Here is a 22,720-nt window from a genome sequence, read left to right as displayed (position 1 = left end):
AGCATGTTAGTCATCTCTGTGGCCTGTCACTGTGTCGCCCCGGTTAGCTGCAATCTCTCTGGCACTGAGGAAGCCTCGGCAATGCTAGAGGGAATTTGCTACCGATAGCTCTGTCACTTGAGCCCGTTCCAGCCCAGTAAGGCACGACGCAGACTGTAGCGTAACTGCCCCCGTGTCCATCTGCATTAGCCCGTTTCACGGTCCCAGATCTTCATTTAAGATCTGAAGTGCCAGTTTCCCGGCACTGCCCTGTTGAGACCGTGTGAAATTGGTCAGGAGAGGCGAGCAGCTGTGGTGATTCAGGAGAAGGCGCCCTCCCCTCTGAGTCGGGGTGGAACAAACGATTCGGGGGGGAGGAGGGAAGACGCAAGGTGAGAGGCTGTAATGTGGGAGGGGCAGCCTTTCCGATGAGACGTAAAACAAGTCCTGTCCACGGGAAATAATTCAGGAGACTGGAGGCCCTGTTTGCAAGAGCAGGAGTGCAAGCCTGGGGTCCAGGACTTCTTGCAATTGGAGTAATTGCACCGTGTCTCTATATGCAGATTCATTTGCATACCGTATTCTCTTGTAGCATTGCCGTGTGCTCTTAGGCCACACTTCAGGGAAGAACTAAACCGCATGCTTAATTTTAAGCATGTGTTTAAGTCCCATTGACATCAATGGACCTTAAGCATGTGCTTTACTGAATTGGCACTGGAACTGGAAAAAACAAATCAGCTGCCCGCCTTCATGCCAGAGGAGGATGCACTCCAGTAGTGGGTTACGGGACTCCTCTGTACATTTGTGTGTCTATTTGTTCAAAAATTTTCCAAACACTTTAGATTCTCCATGCTGTAGGGCCTGCAACACACATGCTGTTATTGCTATGTGCGTTATTATTCTTATCATAGCCAGCCACGCGCTCAGCAAGCTGACCCCTTGAGTGAGGCAAACCACTTGGGAAGTGCTGGGGTGAAAGGTGCTGTAGAAATGTATGTCATGGTTGATATTTTATCCTAGCTAAGCAGGCCTACAACTTAAACGGAGAGGTCCAGTCTCCCCACCGATGTAAATCGGCAGAGCTCTGAGTTTAATGCCAGGGAGAAGCGCTGGCTTCAGCAGAGGTTGCTGATTTCCACCAGCAGAGGATTTGGCCCGGAGGCATGAATAATTCCCTTCAGCCCTGTTCTTGCTCTGTTTGTTTCTTTCCCCTTCAGCACAGAGGGCGGCACCGTCACTGGCGGCCAGTTCTTCAGACCGTGCGGCACTTGGAAAGGAAATAAAAACCCCCCTGCTGAAATGTACTTTCCTGGCTTAAATGATGGTATTTATGTTATTCTGGAACCACTGGGGATACTGCTGTTGGATTGAGAACCGCAGCAGTGTTCCTTGATCCTTGACAAACCCATACATTGAAATTTATTCTAGGGCATTTTCATATTACTGCTCCTCTGTTTAATGTGCACGCTGCACTTAAACTCCTTTGTTTCCCTTCATATTTCCCCCCTCCCTGGAAAAACAAAGCCTTAAATCGCCTTTCAGCTGACTGGTGGCCCATAGTGTAGAGCGCTGCATGGAGGAGATGCACCAATTTGTATGCACCAACAGGCCGGGCAGTGGTAGTGACCAGGCATCGTAAATTTCTTTAAGGTGCCTCACACAGACACCTTCATTGGGTCCTTATTACCTTTTTCCATTAAAACAGATAATCTTGCAAACCAAATCTCCCTTTTATTGCTGCTTTTGCTTCTTTGCCCCTGCTCTTCGGAGCAAAGTTTATGAAAAGAGATTCGAAGGGGAGGTTGCAATTATTAGCAGGTGGAGAGATTCTTGGGGCCTGCTCCTTTATCGTTACGTGACCTGCAGTAGAGCCCAGAGACGTCCTATCGGAGATCGAGACCCCATTTTGTTAGGTGCTAAGCTCTTCTGAAAATCTGGCTGCTTATTGCAGTGTCTAAAAGGGGGTTGAGTCCCAGATCCGCAAAGGTAGGTCATCAATGGAAGTTAGGAGCCTACCTACTTTTGTGGATCTAGGCCAACAAGCCCGGATTTCCATCAGCTCAGCTTCCACGGAGGCAGGCAGCTAAACAAGGTTTGGATTTTCAAAAAGAACTTGGTATCCAGTGTGCCAAGCTCTTTGGAAACCCTTGCCCTTTCCTGGGTGCTGAACAGAGTTGTGGGGGGAAGAGGGGGAGAAATGGGGTTCCAATCCCTTGGAAATTTCTCAGATTTTGAAAAAAACTGGTTTGCACAGGGAGGAAACCAATATATTCTGAAAGCTGTCAGGAAAAACCAGAGAGATTCCAGCCCCAGAATAACCAATAGCCCAGCGGGCCGGATGCTCACCTGCTAAGTTAGAAACCCAGGTCCAAGTCCCTGCTTTGTATGATTCAGAACAGCAACTTGAACTTGGCTATCCAACGTGCCAGGCGAGTGTAGTGACCGCTGGGCTGTTGATTGGTCTCTCTCTGGTTTTAATCAGAAATTCCATCCTGGACCTGCGAAGCCTTCTCCACAGAAGTGGGGTTGAATCTAGAACGTTCCCGTGACGAGGCTGGGTTTCAACAAATCAGCATTTTCTGATGTCCAAAAAATTCCGACCAGCTCTGGTGCTGAAAATCCTGGCCCTCTCCTTCTGTCTGAGTGAGCCTGGATGGCAAGTAAGCAGCATGTGTTAATAGCAGAGTATTGCATGGAATTTGGGTGGTGATGGGGGAACAAAGCGGGCTGGGGGCAAAAAGCCCCTCAAACCAGCAGCATCAAGGGGAAGCTGCTACATCTCAAGTTTGCGTCGGTCTGTTTCAGCTCGGAGAGCTCGCGTCAGACGGTGATGGGTGCTTTAGGAACGAGTGCAATGAATAAACAATAAAATAAATAATAAATGCCCAGGCACCGAGGAGACCCATGTAAACCTGGCTAGTTATTACTGCCTTAATGGACAGGTCTAATTTCCATTAGTCCCACAAAGCCCCAGTGTTACAACTTTCATAATCTCTGCAGCTGCTTTAATTATGCCCTTTGTGCCACACTGGTTACACTGGCTGTATGGTACCTTACAATTTGCATTAATTTGTTCATCATATGCTGCTGAGAACTTTAATTTTTGGAGGGGAGGGGAATGGATGAGTTGACGGGGTCTGGGAGGAGGTCACTGAGCCTTTCCTCTCGAGGTCACAGGTGGGAACCCAAGCCACGGCTTTGTCAGGATGGAGCCCAGAGGGTGAGAGAAGCTTTCCCTCCAGGCAGGGGATATTCCTTCCCGGGGAATTTCCTGGTGCTGCTCAAAGTCGAAGGCAAGACACTGAGCAAGGTGGGCTCACGCATCTGATGCAGCCTGGCAGGTCCTAGCCATTGAAAGCCGTTGCCGTCTAACGAGCTGCGTGACCAGTGGCTCCTAGGAAATGAGTTTGTGGGGTCTCAGGCCGCACTCCGCAGTGTCCCCATCAAGCAGTCACTCCAGTCAGGCTATAGGCAGAGAGGCCAGGAGGAGGTGGTGGGGGTGATTTCCCTGGGGCCTGTGCTTCCCTTGCTCTGGAGGAGGAGAGGATATGGGGCTCTGCAGTTGACCTGCCAGCAGTGTGGAATTCCCTCCAGGGCTGGTCCTAGGAAAGGGGTTTGCAATGGTTCCGGAACCAAGCTGTGGCTCTGGAGCAAGCACCCCGTTCTCCTGGCAATAGTGAGGATACTGCTGGGCCCTTCCTGCTCCAAAAGCCACAGATCCCTTCCTCTGCCTGGCTGGGGGGGATGGGGCGGGGTAGTGCCAGGAGGCAGGAATTAGCCTCTGTGTTTCAGAACTGAAGGGAGGAGCCTGAGATCTGGAACCCAATTCTTTGCTGGTGCAAGCTGGACCAGGTCCATTGACTTCCATGTGCCAGTTTGCACCAACAGGGAATTTGGTCCCTGGTCTCTTCTTGTGCTGTATTTCTATGTACACGCGGGGCATTGTGCCAGAGGCAAAAGCGAAGGCTTTGTGCTATCCTGCTGCCCAAAGGCTCAGGACTTCCCTCCAGGAATACATGGCGTGAGGGCCTGATCCTGAATGGAGCTGAGCACCCTGGCCTTGCACCACAGTCAGTAAGAGGTGAGGGTGCTCTGCCCTTCGTAGGACCAGGCCGTGAGATCACGCAGGGTGCTAAGGGGGTGAACGTGAGCGTGGAACAGGGACACGAATGCCAATCCACCAGGCCGGGCCGTCAGCTCCCAGCACACACAGACGACACTGTTCAATCACAGGCATTGTCTGCTGTGGTTTCACGACACTTGCTTTTGGATGGGTGGTGTTTTTTCAGTACAGAAAGTGCATCAAATGAACAAAGACCCTTGTACCTTGACTGAGGGATTATTAATGGTGAAGGCAAGCTGCAATTATCTGAGTGAGAGCGTATTTCTTCTGGGATATTCCCTCTTACAATCATATTAATTGCAATTAACTGTATTTGGGACTATTTGTTATGGGGTATTTCCCATCCTAATGACTTTCTCATCAATGCAAAGGGAAGGATAACCCTCCTCCCCCCATTCTGTTCATCATAGTTAGCTGCCTCCCAGGGCTTGAACACCCCACAACTGTTCCTTCCCTGCGGCTTGCACCTTTGTCAGGCTTGTGTCCCCTTGCGATCCTGAGCTCTGTCATGCTGCTGACCAGGATCTGCGAGAATAGTGACCTGGCCTTTGTACGCAGACCTCTTCAACCACCCGCCGGCTCGCCTGTCTTCTAGACGCCCTTTATGCCATCACAGGGCATGACGGGGGAATGTGCTTAGCGCAATGACTGGCCAGCGACGACAATCGTTAATCACACTCTCGTCACTGACCCTACCATCCGTCCACCAGCTTCTGATCTGCCAAGGCACCTGGCGTCATCTCTGAACAGGGCAGGACAGCTGTGCAGCCAATCTCTTTAAATGGGGTTTTTCGAACGACCCACAATGCAGCTGCGGTCAATGCCAGACTGTCACATATCCCTGCTGAGTGCCCGCTGACTTATTTCTACGGCGGGCTCCAGGCTCTTCACCTGGCTGATGCTGACGCCATCGAACGACTGGGCACATTGTGCAGATGTTGAGAAAGACTGAACTCTGAGTAGGGCTACCCAACCTGGACAGGTCCGGGGGTGTGTGGGGGGAACCAGATGCAGCCTGTCCTCTGGGGCTCTGGGTGGGAGTTTGGACAATAGGCCAAGAACCTCTCCCTGTCAAAATGTTGTTAGAGAAACCCACCAATGTGGATTCAAATCTTTAATGCAGGTTGATTGCACCTTGTGAAATGGAGAAGTAGAGTTATCCCCATGGGGAGCCGGGGCTCAGGGCCTGACTAGCTCAAGATCACACAGGAAGCTGGTGGAAGAAGAAAAGAATCGTAGTCCCTGGCTAGCACTCTAACCACTGACCCAGCCTGTCTCTTGTCAGTTGACTTTCCATTAACCGTAAACAGTACAGGGACCATGATACTATTGATCAGTTTGGATATTCTCCAGTAGAGGGCAGCAGTGCCCAGAAATCCCAGCTGTTTCTGTACACCATGCCTTAATATAGGTGCAGGGGGTGTGATGTACTACAAAGGAAATGCGGTTTTATTGTGCATCCTCCCCCTGCCTGTGAAATTATTGAGCGTTTCCCCTGCCCCGGCCATCTGAGTGACCCCTTGCTGTTGGGCCGACGTCACAAATGAAAACTGTTCCAATCCCCTGGTGGAGAATTGCCCACACAGCAAAACCACCCTGCTTCTGCGCCGCAAACAATCAACGGGGTTCGAAGAGCATCGGCTGGGTAGCAACCCCGGCAGAGGAGAGGGAGGGCTGAGAAGCTGCCAGCTGAAGAAGTCCCTGGAGATGATGGGGATCTGGCTGGGGCTAAGGAATGGGAATCAGTCTAGTTTAAAGCCAGGCTGCTCCCCTGTGACGCTGTTGATGCTTATGGGAGATGCGGGGAGGCTCTTGGGCCTGGTTGCAATGTGATCTCTGTCGCTCTGTGCTGACTGGCCCGGGAACACTTTCTGGCACCCTCATAGAAACAGGCCGCCCGAGTCCAGGCTCGTTCCAGGCAGCCAGAACTCTGTGACCCTTGTCAGCACCCCTGCTGCCGGGCCGTGTCTTTGTCGGGCGATTGCATTTGGAAAGGTCGCACAACACAAATGTGCACCTAGACCTCACCCGGATGCACGTGGAGATGTTCGGCACACGGGCACACATCTCCAGGCATGGACACACCCAATCTGGGCACACATGTCACCCGTGCACACCTACACCCGTGATACAACACCGGTGTGCCCGTCTGAGCTCTCAGGACACCCACGCTGCACATTTCACATCTGCTCAAGGGTACGCAGCTCACGTCAACACATCTGTGCCCCACAGCCCCCCCCCTCAAAAAAAACCACACTAGGGGCACGTGTGTCCTGCGTGCTCTCTACTTGCGTATCGACACAGGCTCCAGCCCCCCCCGTGCCCATACACAACCTGCCTGTGTTGATCTGGGCAGTCAACACACTTACACCCCCCCCGTCCCCCCCTCCGCCCCCAGCACGTCTTCACCAACACACCTGGCCACGCAAAGGCTCATGCCTAGACACACCGAGGTGTGCACACGCTACCACCCTGCCCCCCCCCCACAACACACCCGTGCCCCACAAACCTCTCCCCCCCGTCAGGCGCAGCTCCGTGCCCACCTGTGCGCGGCGCACCTCTGGCTATGCCCACACCCCTGGGCGCACCCCCGCGGCTCCCGCAACACGGCGGCGCCCGTGACCCCCCCTCCCAGCTAGGGGCAGAACCTGTCAGGGACCAGGCTGGGGAGGGATGGGGAAAGGACCCCCCCCCCTGCAGCCAACATGCCCGGGTCACCTTAAATCCCGCTGCTCCCTCGGCCGGGCAGGGAGCAGGGGAAGGGGAGGAGCGGAGCGAGCCAAGCGGCCCCCAGCCAGGCGCAGGCATCTCCCCGCTGCGCCCAGCCTCGCCCCCGCGGCTCTGCCGTGAGCTGCCCGGGGCCTCCTTAAAGCCTGGGACTCGCCCCCCCCCCACCCCCCCGCCCGGCTTTTTTTTCTTCTGTTCCGCGCAAGCTCCCCAGCCCCGGGCCCGGCGCGAGCTGCCGAGGCCGCCCGTGCCCGCGCGCCGACCCAGCCCTGCCGCAGGGAGCCGGGGCCAGGGGCGCAGCCGGGCCGGGACCCGGAGCCTCTGCCCGCCCCTGAGGATGCAACCCCGCCGCGGGCGGGCTCTGGGCGCCGGCTGCGGGCGCCGCCTCCTGCCGCGGGGAGCCCCCGGGGAGGCGGGGACGCGCGGGCAGTAGTTGCGGCGAGGAGGGGGGGGGGGGACCCCCCTGTCCGGAGAAGAAGGGGGACCCCTGTCCGGAGAAGGGGTTTGCTGTTTTGTTTTTGCTAATTGCGGCCCCCCCCTCATTTCACACTGCGGGGGGGGGGGGTGAAGATCGGAGCGAGCAGCTGCAGCGCACGGAGCCCTCCTAAACAGGGACCTTCTCCCTCCCCCCTTCCCTCCCCCCCGCCCCCGTTTTGCAGGCACAGGCTGGCTCTCAGGGATGGCAAACTTCAGCGGCTCGGGCCCCTCGTCTTGCAAGGGCTTAAACTACTGCTAGCAGAGACCAGGTGAGCGGGGCCCCCAGAAAGCGGGGCAGCGGGCAGCGAAGAGTTAATGCTCGGTGGCATGCCACCAAACTGTGCGCCTCTTCCCCCCCCCAAAAAAAAACCCCACCCCCCAGACAGCGGGTGTCCGCCATCACGCCTACTACTCAACTGGGAAAATGATGGCAATTAGAGGCTGCTGTAATTTATTGCGGAATTAACCCCCCCCCTCCGGCTCCTCTCCAGCTCTTCCCCGGGCGCGGGGGGGAGGGGTGGAAGGACTCGCTGGGATGCAGAGAGCGGGCGCCCCGAGTTTACTTCCAAAAGCCCCCCGCGCCCTGGACCGAGTTGGGTTGATGGGTCCTGTGCCGGTTACAAACACCAAACTGCAGCGTGGCCAGTGGGCTCCCTTGAGCGGGGGCCGTTCGCAGCTCTGCTTCGTGGCAGGGCGGGCCGATCGGTTTAGAGGAGGGGGCTGCGGGTAATAAATGCTCCCCTGGTGTGCCCCCCCTCTCCCCCCCCGCCGCTTTTCTGGGAAGGCGAAGCTTGCAACTGGCTCGGGTCTTCTTCCTCGCTGTCTCTGCTGCGTTTCCCGCGGACCGGAGTGATGCATCCGTGCTCAGGTCTTTGCTTCCCCGTCCGCTTTGCAGCAGCAAGCCGCCTTCCCCTGCCCCTGCCCCCCGCCCCGGGTTTCATGCAATGCGAAAACACTAGACTGCTTTTTATTTGTAATGACTTGTGGGGGGAGGGGGGGGATCGATCTCTTCGTGCAAACGCAGCGGGAGGGGAATCGGCGTGGCGAAGCACGCGGAGACCTGCCCCGGGGTGGCATTTTGTGGACGCATCTTCATAGTCTGCGTGTTCGGCCGGGCTGTGATTTCCTTCAGCGAAGGTTGGAAACGCCGGTGGGGCCGGGAGACCAGGCAGGATTCTTGCTTATGGGGCTCAGCGACAGTATCCTCCCCCCCTCCCCCCTTTCCACGGGGGGCCGATGGCTGCCTAGTGAGGTGGGGAAGTTTGAATTGGATTGAGCGGCCACAGGAGTGGAGTTGGCTGGAAGCGACACACCGGCCTCCTCCTCCTCCTCCGAGGAAGCTGGGGGGATGCTTGACCATCTCTTTGCACGTGGGGGGTTTTAGGTTTCCGATCGGGGGCCGACTTTCAAGAAGATGGGAAAGAGAGAGGGACTCCTGAGCTTCCCAGGCTCTGTCCGTTAAATCGACTCTCAATTCTCTACAGCCAAAAAAATAAACCTACCGTGAAAAGGCGTTGGGCGAATTTTCTTGCGAAAAGGGTTCTCTGGCTCCTGCTAGGGGCGCCCCGAGAGATGGCACCCTCAGCTCTGCGTGGGTATTTATTTTTTTTCTTGCTGCCCAGACTTGCCCATCTGGAAGGGCTCTCGTTACACGTATCAATCGGATGCATTTCTGTTTTGAAAGCAAGACACATGGGAGTGTGGGTGTGGGGTGTGGGGGTGTGTGGGTGTCAAGGCTCCCGATCCAGATGAACAATCCGTGGCACGTCAGCCAGAATAAGAGAGGTCGGGGTTTTGACACAGCTTGGATCGGGAGTGCCCTGGATGCTCGTGCTTGTACGGCGGGGGCGGTGGGGGAAAGGTGTGCGTTGGTGTGTGGTACCCATGTCCCACTGCATGTGTGTAGACGTGAGTTGGAGTGAGGCTGAAAGTGTGCTGGAATTGCTCTTAATGCCCTGGCGCAAGATGGGACAAGGTCAGCCCTGATGTAGGGGTTGAAACGCTCCTTGAGATGCACTCGATTCCAGCCAGGGCTGAATTAGCGCGTGCAGCTCCTTCTCTGTGGGCAGGTAATGGCTTTGCCATGCGGGGTCTGTGTCTTTTGAAGCCGGTAGGTTGGATTTGTGGGTTCTGCTCTCGTGCACTTAGGGTACTGGGTGCGTAGGCATTGGCAGGCAGGTGCGTTGCTGGGGCTGTTTGCACTGCTGTAGTGTGTAAGTGTGCTTTGCAGGTCTGTCCTAGCACCAGGGTGTAGGTGTATCTGAGTGTGTGTATTGTAGAATGGGCATATGGCCTTTCTATTGGATGTGGCAGGTGTGCTTGGGTCCCTTTGCACTAGCATGAGGGTGCGAGTGCCTGGCTAGATCTGGCTGGTGCATGTGTTGTGGGGGTGCATTCCTGGGTTTGTGAGCACTGGGTCTGCAAGGCTGGATCCGTTTCTCTGGGCACCATGGGCATGTTGTCAGGTGTGTATGCAGGCATATTGCCACGCGTGCATTCACAGTGTGCGTGTCCGTGCATACGTGTGTGTTGGATTTGTGTGAGCAGTGTAAAGGGGGGGCAGGGATGGGTAGCGGAGAGGGAGTTCTCTTTCCAGGAGCGGCTGGGAGCAGAGAGCAGTTGGATCTGTGTGCAGATCGATCACGGTTTGGTTTAAAGACAGTAACTTGTTGCAGCGTCAGATGCTTGTATTCCTTCCAGCCCGAACCATGCCTGTGGTCAGAGGGCAAGGACCGTGACAGCTCACTGCTCCCGCTTGCTTTGCGGCAGGGACGCTTACTAACGTCTTGCCTGAGCGACCCTTTGGTTTTCTAGGTCAGATTTGAATGCTCTCTGCGCCAGTGCTTCCCAGCCCTCTGCGAGCTCACTGGAGTCACTGACATGTCTTGGGACGTGCAGTGTAATTGTGCAGTCAGGGAAAGGACACTTGTGCACCTCGCTGTTGCTCTTGGAGAGGATGCCCCCTCCACGCGGGGTGGGGAGGGGGAATTCTGCCCGAAGGGGGGCGCTGCCGTAGGCAAAGGCAGATTGTTACTCACATCTTCGGACTCCTGTCTGGTGCTTCTTAGTAGATCATTTCACTCTGCACCGATAAGGGGATGTGGAATTAATTATGCTCTGCCCTGTGGATCGTGCAGCCCAGTTAAGCAGTGGCAGGGCATGGGAGGCTGAAACCCCATCGGTGAAAGGTTCGGGGTGGGTGTGTGAATATTTTAAACCAACCCTCCCCCCCCTTGACTGTAGCAACATCTTGGCAGAAATGCGCCATCTGTGCATCCGGAATCGATGGGGATGGGGGGTGCAGAGATCCGGAGGAGTGGGGTGGACATGAAGCGCAGCCAGAATCCAGCCTGGCAGGCAGCATCTCCCAATGTGGTCGCATGGAGCGTGGCTTCCGCGCCCAGCGCTGTCACGCTCACAGAAGCCCGTGCGATGCGACGGAGCGTGTGGCCCGGATTATGAATGTGGTTCGTAACCCTGCTGTGTGGGGATACCCGAGCCACCAGGGGCTTAGCTGGCTGGCTTTCCTACCCTTGTCCCAGAAGGGCAGCTGTGATTGGCTTGGGCGGGTTTGACTGGAGGCTGGCGGCAGCAGACCTCTGGCTCTGTGATTTGTCTCCCCTCGCGGCCCAGTGGGGTGTTGTCCTAAGATGCATGCGTGTGCTCGTTTCCCTGAGCTGGGCATGAGCCGGGGGCTGACAAGGTGGGTGGGTTTTGTGTGGCTTATTCTCAGCATCTACCTGTGTATGCAGTGGGCACGTGCCCATTGCCTTGGCATCTGGCCCCAGGAGAAACCTGCAAAGAAAATGAGGGTTTCGAGCCCCTGGTGAGGCATGACCTTGATGGTGCGATTTTGGGGTGATGAGAATGATCAGAGAGGAGCTGGGGGCGGGGGGAGGTGTTAGTCCTGGATGGTGTCTCTCCCCCTCTGCCCGACTGATGGTTTTAGGGGTTAATTCCTAAAAGTAGTGAGGAGCTTCTGCAACCCTGGCCTTCCTCCCCAACTCCTCCCTGCGGGGGACCCCATTCAGGGTGGGAGGATGGTGCAGCCTTCGGATCCTGTTTGGCCCTTGGCCTTGTGTGGTGGTGTTTTTTCTGATGCAGACATCTCATCATGGGGAATGTGGATTGAGGCCTAGCAAACCCATTTCATATTAGCCACCAGACAGACATCTAATGGGAACAGGACTGCATCTGAGCTGTCAGCTTATTAACAGTAATAACACCTACCTCTTACAGAGTGCTTCGGATCAGTAGCACTTTACAAAGGATGTCAGTCCCATCATTACGCCCATTTTACAGGTGGGGAAACTGAGGCACAGAGCGACAAAGTGACTTGCCCACGGTTACTCAGCAGGCTATGGGCAGAGCCAGAGCCTTACCATCTTGTCCCTTTGTCCCCTTCTGCTTTCTTGATGTCCTGTCAGAACTTGACCGAGCAGCTGGGTGTAGCTTGTTTCATGCAGGCCACCGAATAGTTCATCAGAGGGGCTTTTGGCCAGTGCTGTGACCAAACTGGGATGTGGACCACGGAGCCGTCTACAAAATATCCAATCCGAGGAGTGCTGTGGGCTCTTTTCTCTTCTGCAGCTCAGCTTGGGTGTTGGTCAGCTCCAGGCATGGTTGGGGTTAGGGTTAGCGAAGTAGCTTGGGAATGACTGATGCAGCGAGCAGGTTCCGCTGTTCCGGGGCCTACAGTCAACGGGAATCTTTCCATCAGCTTCTGTGGGCTTTGGATCAATTCCTCAGTGCCTTGGCCTGAGCTCCTGTAGTGACGAAGAAGGCTGGGAAGATAACCAAGGGAGGGGTGTTTTGGAGACACAGAAAGAGAGAGGTTATCAGGCTCCTGCATAGCAAAGAGAATAGCCACTTTATACAGTTCCTGCTAGCCTGTATTCCTGCTACGGACTCTTGGTTAGATGGACCCCCTGCCCCCCACCTGTAAATTGCACCGGGCGGGAGGCAGGGATGAACGGAGTGTTCTCTGGCAGAGCGTTGTCCTTAAGCCTGGAGGGGATTTCGTCGCTCCGGCTCCTGGCCTTGCGCTCGGAGTGGAGTTTTACCAACAGCCGTTAAGTAAAATAAATAAAAAGGCCCTGTGCTTGCCAGTGGTAGCGAGTCTGATCCAGTGATTGGCAAAACAGCGCCATTAATTACCGCTTGGCTTCACTGCCGGGATGCATTGCTCAGGAAGGGTGGTGGCAGCATGCCTGGGAAGCCAGAGGGAGTGGGGGAGTGAGAGAGGAAGGGATGAAAAAGAGAGAGAGAGGGGAAGCAAGCACTTGTCTCCAGGCACCATAGAGAGCCTACGGTTCCTGCTGGAACCCCCACAGCAGGTGTTGTTCCCTACCATGTGCACGCACACTCATGCTCCCCAGGAGGGATGTTGCAGATCTGGGCATGGCTTCAGGCTATGAGAATTCGAGACACCGGGCCAGGTTTGCCGGTGGTTTCAATGGAGTCACACTAGAGATGGATTTGGTTCACCAGGGCCAGGAGCAGTAATTACATCATACAGAGGCTCTTTCCGATTGTTGGTCTGATGCCAGCAGCAAACAGTAGTTAGGTCCGTCTGTGGTCGTCACACAATCGGGCAGGGGTGTGACGAAGTGACGCAGCAGGGATGGGGGAGTGTTGACCTGGGAATATGCCCTGGGGATGGGAGACCTGAGAGCCTGTAACCTGAGCCAGGAGGGGAAGGGAGGAAACAGCTCTGCCCAGGAATGTGGACAGAGGCTGCAGAAGGGAACCTGCTGGTGGGGTTTAGTTTTCAGTTGCGGGCTGGGTGGAGGAACGCAGGGAACCCCAGGGCTGGGGTCTAAGCTCCCTGCTCCCCCAGAAGGACTTGACTGAGGGGTCCTGGTTGTACCCAAAAGCTCTGTTTTGGACTGTGTTCCTGTTGTCCAATAAACCTTCTGTTTTACTGGCTGGCTGAGAGTCTCAGTGAATCCCAGGAAGAGGGGTGCAGGGCCTGGACTCCCCCACACTCCATGACAAGGGGTTTTTTAAAATTGTGCTGGAGGGAGGAGAAATCGGGGGTTTGGAAACGCAGCCCTGTAGGGAGGGCCGGTATGTATGGGCCAGAGGGAACAGCTTTGTTCTCCTCCTGTTACCTTTGGACAGCCAGGACGAGGGTGCCAGGTGCTTTCCAAGCACCCAGGGAGTCGCACTTCTTGTTGCAGGTCCCTTTCACTTTCAGGGTCCCCTCTGCTGCCTATAAGATCCAATACATCTCCCACTGAAATCTTTGGAAAGGCCTCGGCTGAGTCCTTGGGGCTGTCGGTCTTTGGGGCAGAGGCAATCTTTGTGTTCTGCGTTTGCTCTGCGCCTAGCAAAGGGGACCTGGTCCGTGACTCGGTCCTAGGCACTCCCGCAATATAAAATCATTATTATTAATAATTATTCGGTGTTTGGATCACAGTCGCTGCAGGACAATGTCTGCTTTCAAGGGTCACTGTCGAAATAAGTGTTGGGATTTTTTTTAGATGAGTCAGTTTGGGAGAGAAAAAAACCCCAGTGTCTGACTCAACCTGTTGGGTACAGTCTGTCCCGATTTTTTTTTTTTTAAATCCTTAATTTTTATTATAAGGGTTTTTCTGCTCCCTGTGGAGATGTTTATATGGGCCTTTTTAGTTATCCAGGTCTCCCTTTCTAGCTGGCTCTGACCCGATCCTGCAAATAGGGGAGTTTCTGATACCATAAGTAGCGTTTTACTCAAATGGTCCCATTGACTTTGGTCGGACAAAGGGTGTCAACATGCGGGCCTGTAGCACGAGTTGTGTCCTTGAGCTCATTGGGGCAACTCGCTCATGTAAAGTTACGTATGTGTTTGCAGATGTGGGGCCTGTGCAGTGAATCTGACTTGTCTGGTGCACAAGTAAACAACCTGGAGAGAGATTTGCTCTACCCAGTTTCTCCCCTCTCTCTGGAGTCACTGGTAACAAGAGGAGACACACACAGTTTCCAGACTTTCACATTGGTGGGGTCTCCTTAAATTGTTCCCCCTGGCCTTTTTAAAGGAAAACATCCTGGATGCATTTCTGTTAGTCTTCACTTTGGGCAGACGTTTATAGCACGGGATGAAGGGCATGAAAGCTGGGCACAAAACGTCCTCGTTCCAGGGCATCCGGCAGTGGAATGAACCTCCGGAGGAGACGGGGGGAATTGGAAATCTGTCTGTCTTCAGGAAACACTGCAGAACCTTCCTCCTTGACAAACTCTTTGTGACATAAGGAGTGCTGGGGAATGACAGTGGGGCAGCCTGGAGGTGTGGGGGGCTAATTAACTTTTCTATATCGACGTGATTTGATTTTGATGGGTCTGTTTGTTTGTACCTGTGTTTTTTCAAAGACTGTCAGAAGCACCCAGAGTGCTGAATGCGGCCTTAGTCCAGAAAAATCGAAATGAACCCAGAGACTCCATGCGCAGCCTGATCCGAGCCCCTAGGGTTGGGGGAATCCCAGCAAGCTGAAGGTTAATTGCTGCTGAGTTAACTTCGGGTTTCCTATAGATGTTTTATATTTTTTCCCCCAAAAACCTCGTGAATAACGAATCCTGACTGAGGCCTCTGTAGTCACAACATGGAACGAAGGCGTCATCTCTTGTTGGGAAGCGTTGGGGAACCTCTGTGCAGGCTGAGCCGGAAGAAGCTGTCTTCTGTGCTTCCCGTGCTGCAGCTGGGAATAATCATGTGTGAGGCAGGTATTTAACACCTTCCCTCAAGAGAGATGAACCCCAGAGACTTTAACTGGTTTCAGAAGGGCTGGGTTTCTCTCCTCCTGGAAGGAGATCTCTGGAGAGTTAATGCACCTGCATGACAGATATTTTGATGATGCATTCTTCTGTCTGAGTCAGCCCTGCGTGACGCTGCTAGAATTGTGGTTTATTTTTGTTTAAAGATGAGATTTATAGGGTCAGCCTGACCACTTGTGGTCGTTAAAGATCCTCTGGCACTTTTTACCACCGTTGGGATTTTCACCCTCCTAGGTAATTACATTGTGCCTCCCTAAAACCACCAGGCAGTTTCAGGTGGATAGACTCTTTCTATCCCTAAAACCCCAGTTAGCATCCGTGTGTGGCTATAAAACAGCTGTTGCATTCCACCCCAGAGATGGCTGCATTTCAGGAGCAGGTGATGAAATTCCTTAGTCTGAAAAGAGTTTTGGCTTCCATTGGGAGGTAAGATACTAGGTCACTGAAGATCATTATACTATGCAATTAAAAGATCAGGGGCCAGATTCTGATTATGTTTATGCTGCTGAACCTCTGCCAATGTCAGTAGCGTTACTCTGGATTTACACCAATGTAAGTGCAATATGGGTGTGATAGTCAAGAGACTTGTGTGTAAACAGAAGCATGCCCTGATCTTTTTACCTTGCTGCTGAGATTCCAGTTTGGCATCTTGCCTCCTAATTCATCCCCTGGAAGGTTGCGTTTCCCTCTGGGATTTTAGGGAAGGGGGCATGCATGATGCAGAGCTTCGGCAAGGACAACGTAGACAGCTAGAATTAGGAGTTTGGCCGGGGCACGCTGATGCTTGGGGGGAATGCAGTGGTAGCTTTAACGTCCTGGAGTAGTCAGGACTTCTGGTTTGTGTCTCATCCAGAAGACGATGCCTCCAGCTGTATGGCGTCTTCCCAGCACTGCTTTGAGGCATTTGTAGTACCGATGTAAGGCAATGACAAGTCCCGCTCCATGCCGTCGAGTGCCCCTCGGCAAGGTAGTGGGGCACTGGGGTCAGCAGCAGGGACTCTCCGGGGCAGAGAGCCCCCTCCTGAATTGCTGGCCCCGAGGCGACCCACCCAGTTCTCCTCTGAGCTGAGTGCTGACAAGGTGGATGGCGGTGGCCACTGCAGGCCATATGTGCCGTGATCCTTGCTGTGTTTCTGGAGAGGGCCCAGACCGCTTCTCATCTCACCAAGGCCTTAGCATGCAGGGGCCTTGGTGGCTTTGCCGCACACTCTGAGGAAAGGATTCACCCCGGGCACAGGGCCAGCATGAGGCCTATGCACCTCTTACGGCCCACATAAGCCTTGCTAGGGCGAGGTCCCTTGGGCCTAGCCCTGGTGCTGCCCCCTGCGTGGGGCTGAATTTCACCCCTAGCGTCCAGGGCTGAGGGGAGAGAGAGAGATGCCCAGCCATGCCCCGACAAACCTCCCGCTCCTCCCTCAATGCTTGGTGCTTGCAGGGGGTTGGAAGTGGGGGAGGGTATTTAGCTCCTGCCGGGCTGTGATTTGTGGAGCCCTAGACCTGCAGCGGTGAACCTGGGGCGGGCTGGCGCGAACGCCTCATTGAGAGGAACGCAGCCGGTCGCTCGGTGGTGCCTGCAGACTCCAGAGGCGGGCGCTGCATTGGGCCACGGCCGGGAGGTTCAAATTCTGCACCAGCTGACGGGTAGGTCCCTTTGCCAAGCCCTGCGACAGCTGCCTCTCCCGTCGCAACGTGGCGGGCAGCCCCTTCTCTGCACCCACCCTGTGTGCAGCCTGCCCAGCCGCCGAGTGCAGTGCCCTGGCGAAGGGAGACTTGGTGTGCGTGGAGGTGACTCTTGCGTTTTGTGTGGGATGTCCTGTGTCTGGGCAAGTAACTTTTCACGGTCTAGCGGAGGGGACGGCACGTCAGGGCTCCTGGGGGCTGCGCTCGGCTCTGCCACTGAGCTGCGGCATGATCTTGGGCAAATCACTGTCCTGGGTGCCTTGGTTTCTATGAAAGGGGTTTAAAGAGGGGCAGCCGCCGAGATCCTGGGTGCTGCACAAGGGCACAAGGTTTTAATGGGCACTTTACCACCGTCCTTTACGATACACAGGCCGGGGGTCGTGTAGCAGAGCTGGAGGGTGGGGATTAGAAGCGAGGCTTTTAATGGTTTGTCATGATTCTGGCCAGCCGGGCTCGCAGCGCACTGCCTGCTGGGACCTGCCATCTCCATGGGACAGATCCGCGAACGGAAGGTGAGGCTGCTGATAGGTTGTATTGGGTCAAACCTCAGCCATGTAGCCCCCCTAGAACGGAGGCTGCAGGCTGGGCGCGGGAGGGACACCGCCCCACGGCGAAGGGGCGTTGAAGGGGCCACATCCAGCCCATCCGTTTCACCCAGGCAGCCCCATCGATGTCAAACAAGAACCTTCCCCGCAGCGTACATGTTCCCCTGTGCCGCCAAGTCCTGCGCTAGCTGCCGGTTGCACTGGCCCATGAGCTTCAGACATGTGGCAGTCGGGTGCTGTCTGGAGGCCCTGAAGCCGATGGCCAGGCTTTCCGAAGTGCTGGACCTGCACGGCACCTTCAGTGCAATGTGCGGCTGGTAAATCCGGCCCAGTGCCTCAGTACCGACTGTTGGCACCCAAGATTGAAAGAGGCGGCTGGGGTAGCAGTGAGGAGCCCACACCTCTTATCTGGGTTGGATATTCTGTGTTCAGCACTGTGGGGCCTTGATCCCGGCTGGAATGTCTAGATCTTTTGCGAATACAAATAATTAATAAACTCTGGGCCGGCAACCTGGTCTTCCGGTGTGTGCTGCAATGCTCCCAGCCCAGTTTTTGGGCATTCGCTTTGCGCATCATCGAGGGAGGAGCAGCCGACTTCTGATGGCCGAGCCTTTGTCAGTGGCGACGTCCTAGGCGGTAGAAAGAATCCAGGCGTCCGGCTGAGTTTGCGACAGCAACAAAAAAAAAAATCACCTTTTTGATCTGCAAGCCGTGTGCCACGGATTTGCTCTGAAATTGCCAGAGCACAAGGATAAAAGCAGGAACCCCAGGAAGCCAGTTTTACACAATCACTTTCTTGGCTTTTTAAATGTGGTTTTTAATTAAACCCCCCCAAACCCTAAACTGGCTCTATAGCGCAATGGGAAACGAGAGGGACAGAAGCAGAATGAAAGATCTGACATGAATTGCGATTGCGAGGCAGCCAGCGAGGAGCCACCAGTGTTTGGGAATTCCTCCTAATTCCAGAAAGGAGCCAGGTTTGGTGGCCGTCTGAGCCACTCAGCTTCACACCATCGGGGGGGACAGAGAGAGCATCAATTTTCATGTTATGGGGATGTTGAAGGTCAGGAAGGTTGGCAGCAGTTTCAGATTGTTGCTGCTCTGGTCAGTCTGCAGGCTGGGCCGGGTTAATAGATGGCATGCCACACAGTCTGGAGAGAGAGTCTCAAATGGGCAGGCGCTCTTTACCCATATGGCCTGATTAGGATCCTCAGCTAGGGTCAATCAGTGTAACGCCAGTGAAATGATTGGTTTCAGAGTAACAGCCGTGTTAGTCTGTATTCGCAAAAAGAAAAGGAGGACTTGTGGCACCTTAGAGACTAACCAATTTATTTGAGCATAAGCTTTCGTGAGCTACAGCTCGCTTGCATCCGATGAAGTGAGCTGTAGCTCACGAAAGCTCATGCTCAAATAAATTGGTTAGTCTCTAAGGTGCCACAAGTACTCCTTTTCTTTTAGTGAAATGATTGGTGCTACCCCTGATTTACACCAGCAAGGGGGGTCTGGCTCCTGGAGGTTGGCAGACTTGTGTCCACTTACGCCTGGCCTGATTCTGGCCCATGTAGAGCGTTTGGAAGTGACTGGGAATGTTCATGCAGCATCTAAGTTGATTGCCGGTTGCTTTCCTCTGGGGAAGGGGTTTGGGTGGCCTTTTAGCTGTCCCTTCATTTTGGACGCCTTAAAGGGACAGGCCTCCCTCCCTACAGTGCACGGATCCCTCCTGCCAAGGCTCTTGGCCAGATCTCCAGGCCACTGTGGAGCTGATTTCCCCAGCGGCCTGTCGTCCCCACTGATGGGACAGTCTCTCGTTACAGTTCACGGCATCGGCTGCTAAAGCCCTCCCCCTTCCAGCCACGTATTATCCAGCCCTGGCTGCTGCTCCCCTCCCTCTTCCAGTTGTGCCCTCCATGGCTCGGGCGCCTGCTGGTGACCCCTCCAGTGTCACTGTGTACATGCTGTGGGGCTGCAAAGGAAACCCCAGAAATAATGAGCAGCCTGGGGCTTCAGATATCCTCTGCTTCCCCTGCTGCCTTGTAGGCTCCTTACCAGGGCCCTGGGTGTGGATCGGGCATCGTCTCCCTGGGCAGGGTGATGTCCAGCTGCCCTGCCGGGGCTCTCTGATCTTTGACCTTTGTCTGTGCTTTACTCGCTCCTGTTCCGCTTCCAGCTGCAGTTTCCTCCGACGTTACACGCTGAGCAGTCTCGGAGGATTTAGATCAGGGAGAACCAGCTGCAGCGAAGATGGCGTGAGTGGCTTGGCAAGGGTTTGCCCTCTCCTCTGAGTCAGTCTGAAGCACCATGCCCCAGTGTGGTGCAAGGGGGCGCTGTGCCGCAGGGGAGGGGAGTGGGTGAGTCAGCAGGGGGCGCTCTCCTCTGAGTTATCGCTGACCCCGGTGACCCAGCCCATTGTTCGGCGATACCACGCTGTAGTTTTGGGAGAGACCGAAAACCAAGGTTACGATGAGATGATTTAAAGAGCCCGGGATGCATTTGGCAGGAGCAGGGGGCGTTAACCATGATGGCCCGTTTGGATAACTACACCCTGGTTGTCAAAATGGCCGGCGTGGTTTCAAAGAGATACCATTTTCCTCTCCCTTCCTGTCCTAAACGGTTGGGTAGCGTTGCTGTGTGGTGTTAGAGCTGCCGCGTCCCACCCCAGAGGTCGCTGCATTTCCGTGATGGGTGACGCGTACGGCAGCCGGCACAGTGCGCAAGGCACTTAGTGGCTGACAGCGGCTGTATCAAGGCAGGGTCAGGAGTGTGGCTGTTGGGTACTTTCGGAGGGTGGCTCTGTGCTGCTTCACGCTGTATTATTGTGGGAAAGGGCGTTGGGGCCAGGGGAGGAGGCTGCATCTTGTGCCCCGCCAGGGTGCGGAAATGCTTCTATGCAGTGTTGAGGCCCGGGGAGGCCTCGGCAAAGTGCATAGCGTGTCCCCGTCTGACTTGCTTCTCTCTGCCGCTCCACGGAGTGGGGATGGGCAGCCATCCTGCCGGGGGCCCCAGGTCCTCAATGGATTCTTTACACCTGTAAACAGAAAATGAGTCTCTGGTGCCCCACATTCCACCCTGTGAGTGACCTTCCCATTATCGCTGCAAAGCAGACGCTTTCACAGCCAGGCCAGGCTGGGCTCCCGCTCCCTTGCCTGCTGCTCATGACTGGTCCGGAGAGGTAGCGGCTTAAGGGAAAGTGGGGGGGTGGCTTGAGAAGGAGGGGTGGCTGTTGAATCTTGAGGGTTGAATTGCAGATGCAAGGGATCGCATCTCCAGCCACCCGACTGGCACCCTCTGTTTGGTGGCAGAAGATGCGAGCGCAGGACTTTGCAACCCAATTAAATTGCGGGGGCAGCTTTCACCCACAAAAGTGAGGTCTCCTCTTCTGCAATTGTACTCTCCTTAGTACGTTGGGGGGCGGGGAGAAGGCATGCAGGGGTGGGTGTGCATGTGTGGGCAAAAATGTGCAAATCCTGCTGAGGCCCCTCCTACCGGCTGTTATTGACATTGGAGTATTGCCTAGAGGCCGCAGCTGGCTTGGGGTATGGCTACACAGCAACTAGACACCTGCAGCTGGCTCATGCCAGCCGACTTGGGGCTCGCAGGGCTCAGGCTGCGGGGCTGTGTCATTGCGTGTCATTGCCCAGGCTCTGGGACCCTGCGACGTGCCAGTCCCTCAAAGCTCACTATACGGACATACAGTAAATGGTATGGACAATGCCCCAAAGAGTCGACAATCTAAATCCAGCTTCCTGCCCACCTATCTCCCCATCAGCTTGTGCAGTCGGCTGGAGGTACCCAAAGAATTACTCAGTTTGAAATACACACATTTCAAACTTTTGTTTGCTTTTGTTTCGTAAATGCAAATTGAGATTCTGATGCGATCCCGGGGCTCCAGGAGCTGGGGCTTGAAGAAACATGCCAGATATCGCAGGAGCTGGCAACTGCAGAGCGAGATCAAATGCAAAAGGATTTTTCCTCCCCTCTCCTTGGAGATCACCATCAGTGGGTTACAAGTAACTACTGTATAATAATTATGCTGTACTGTAATAATTTTGGTGTAGAGCGTCCGCATGGGGAGATATTCCAGAATAGTTCATTGCACTAGAGCTATGCTAGTAAGATTCCCCATGTGACCAAGCCCTTAGTCATGGGTGGCCTGGGGGCATGGCCCTTCCTGCCCCTCATATTAGTGGCTGTGGGTTCAAGTTCCCAGCATGCCTTGTGCAGAGGGTAGATGCTGTGCATTTGGCAAATGAGGCTGGCGCCTCTCCATGGGCTTCTCCTTCACTGGTACTTCCAAGTGAGAACTCTGTGAGCTTTGATTCGGCCTGGGCTGGGAAGGATTAGCTTTCTCCTCCTAAAACGGGGAGCTGCCAATCATAAAAGGTGTCAAAGTAAATTCTGCCTTTTAAATGAAGTACTGTGGCCAACCCAGCTGTGAACTGATGTTCCAAAAGTAATGGTAGAGTGCTTCCTGCAGGCTCGTGTTGGCCGCAGACAGAGAGCGGGCTGTCCACGTTGTGTTGCACTGGGTGTATGTGTTGGAGTATACACAGGAGAGCGTGCCCACGGGTGTGCATGGGGGGGAGGTTGTAGAAGGGTACTTAGGCTAGTGTGTGGGGGGATGTGTGGTTGGGTGAGGGTGGTCGACTTTGTGTTGGTGTGGTGTGTTCTGCGTGGGCTCTTACACTCTGCTCCTCGCTAGAGCTGGGCACAGGGTTTTTGGGCCAAAACCTTTTATTTATTTCTTTATTTTTGCGCTGCAAAATGCACGTTGGTTTTGGCCGAATCCTTTCACCGACTCGTGTCACCGTCACCCAGCTGGTGTGGCTGAAACGAAAAAGCAAACGTTTCAGGACCATGGAAATGAACCCTTTTGAGTCTGCCACACAAAAACTTTCCAGGCTTGATTCGCAAAGCTAAGGAGGAGGCTCTGCCTGAAAACCTTTCGCCCAGTGCCTGGGCCTCTCCCCTGGGATTTGGGAGACCTGGGTTCGAATCCCGGCTCTGGAGGCGGGGACTTGACCCCAGGCTGTTGTTTGTGCTGGGCTCAGTCTCTCAATCCCTGCAGTCGAAGCTGGTCTGCTTTGCCAAGTGTCACGTGTGGGCTTGGGCTGACAACCGCCGAACGAGGAGAGACGCTAGCCAGCAAGAGGCCCTTGCTCGTGAGCTGGGTTATTTTTCCATTTATAAGGTGCCCACCGTGGGTCTCCAGAGAAATAAAATCCAGCGTGGAGCCCTCCTGCCTGAATGCCTCACTTCTTCCCCCCACCCCCGACCTGCCCCCTCCCTCCCTGGACCATCTCTGCCTTGTCTGGGCTGAGCCTCAGACAGCGTGATCTCCCCCCGGTCCCGATCTCAGCCCCAGCGGCCAAGGCACGGTCAGCCAGGCCCTGCTGCCGGTCTCTAGTCCTGCCAGATGGCAGCGAGGGCCGGGAGAGTG

General features: G+C 54.9%; 1 protein-coding gene across 8 annotated transcripts in view; it reads left to right on the top strand.

Moving 5' to 3' along the window:
* Positions 1 to 7,069: 7,069 nt before the first annotated feature.
* The window catches only part of ADGRB2 (adhesion G protein-coupled receptor B2), a 101,573-nt gene continuing 85,922 nt past the window's right edge, over positions 7,070 to 22,720 (top strand). For 2 of the 8 annotated variants that reach the window (XM_073317499.1, XM_073317500.1), the window contains exon 1: positions 7,070 to 7,575. The gene's annotated coding sequence lies outside the window, so the exon portion shown is untranslated. Of the gene's footprint in view, positions 7,576 to 8,423; positions 8,444 to 8,870; positions 8,898 to 9,292; positions 9,376 to 22,720 lie in introns of those variants that run through there. The other 6 variants (XM_073317505.1, XM_073317504.1, XM_073317506.1 and 3 more) reach the window with 5 other exon arrangements.

The sequence above is a fragment of the Lepidochelys kempii genome, chromosome 19 (genome assembly GCF_965140265.1).
Source record: "Lepidochelys kempii isolate rLepKem1 chromosome 19, rLepKem1.hap2, whole genome shotgun sequence".
Lineage (NCBI taxonomy): Eukaryota > Metazoa > Chordata > Testudines > Cheloniidae > Lepidochelys > Lepidochelys kempii.
This window is presented reverse-complemented; position numbering and strand designations above follow the sequence as displayed.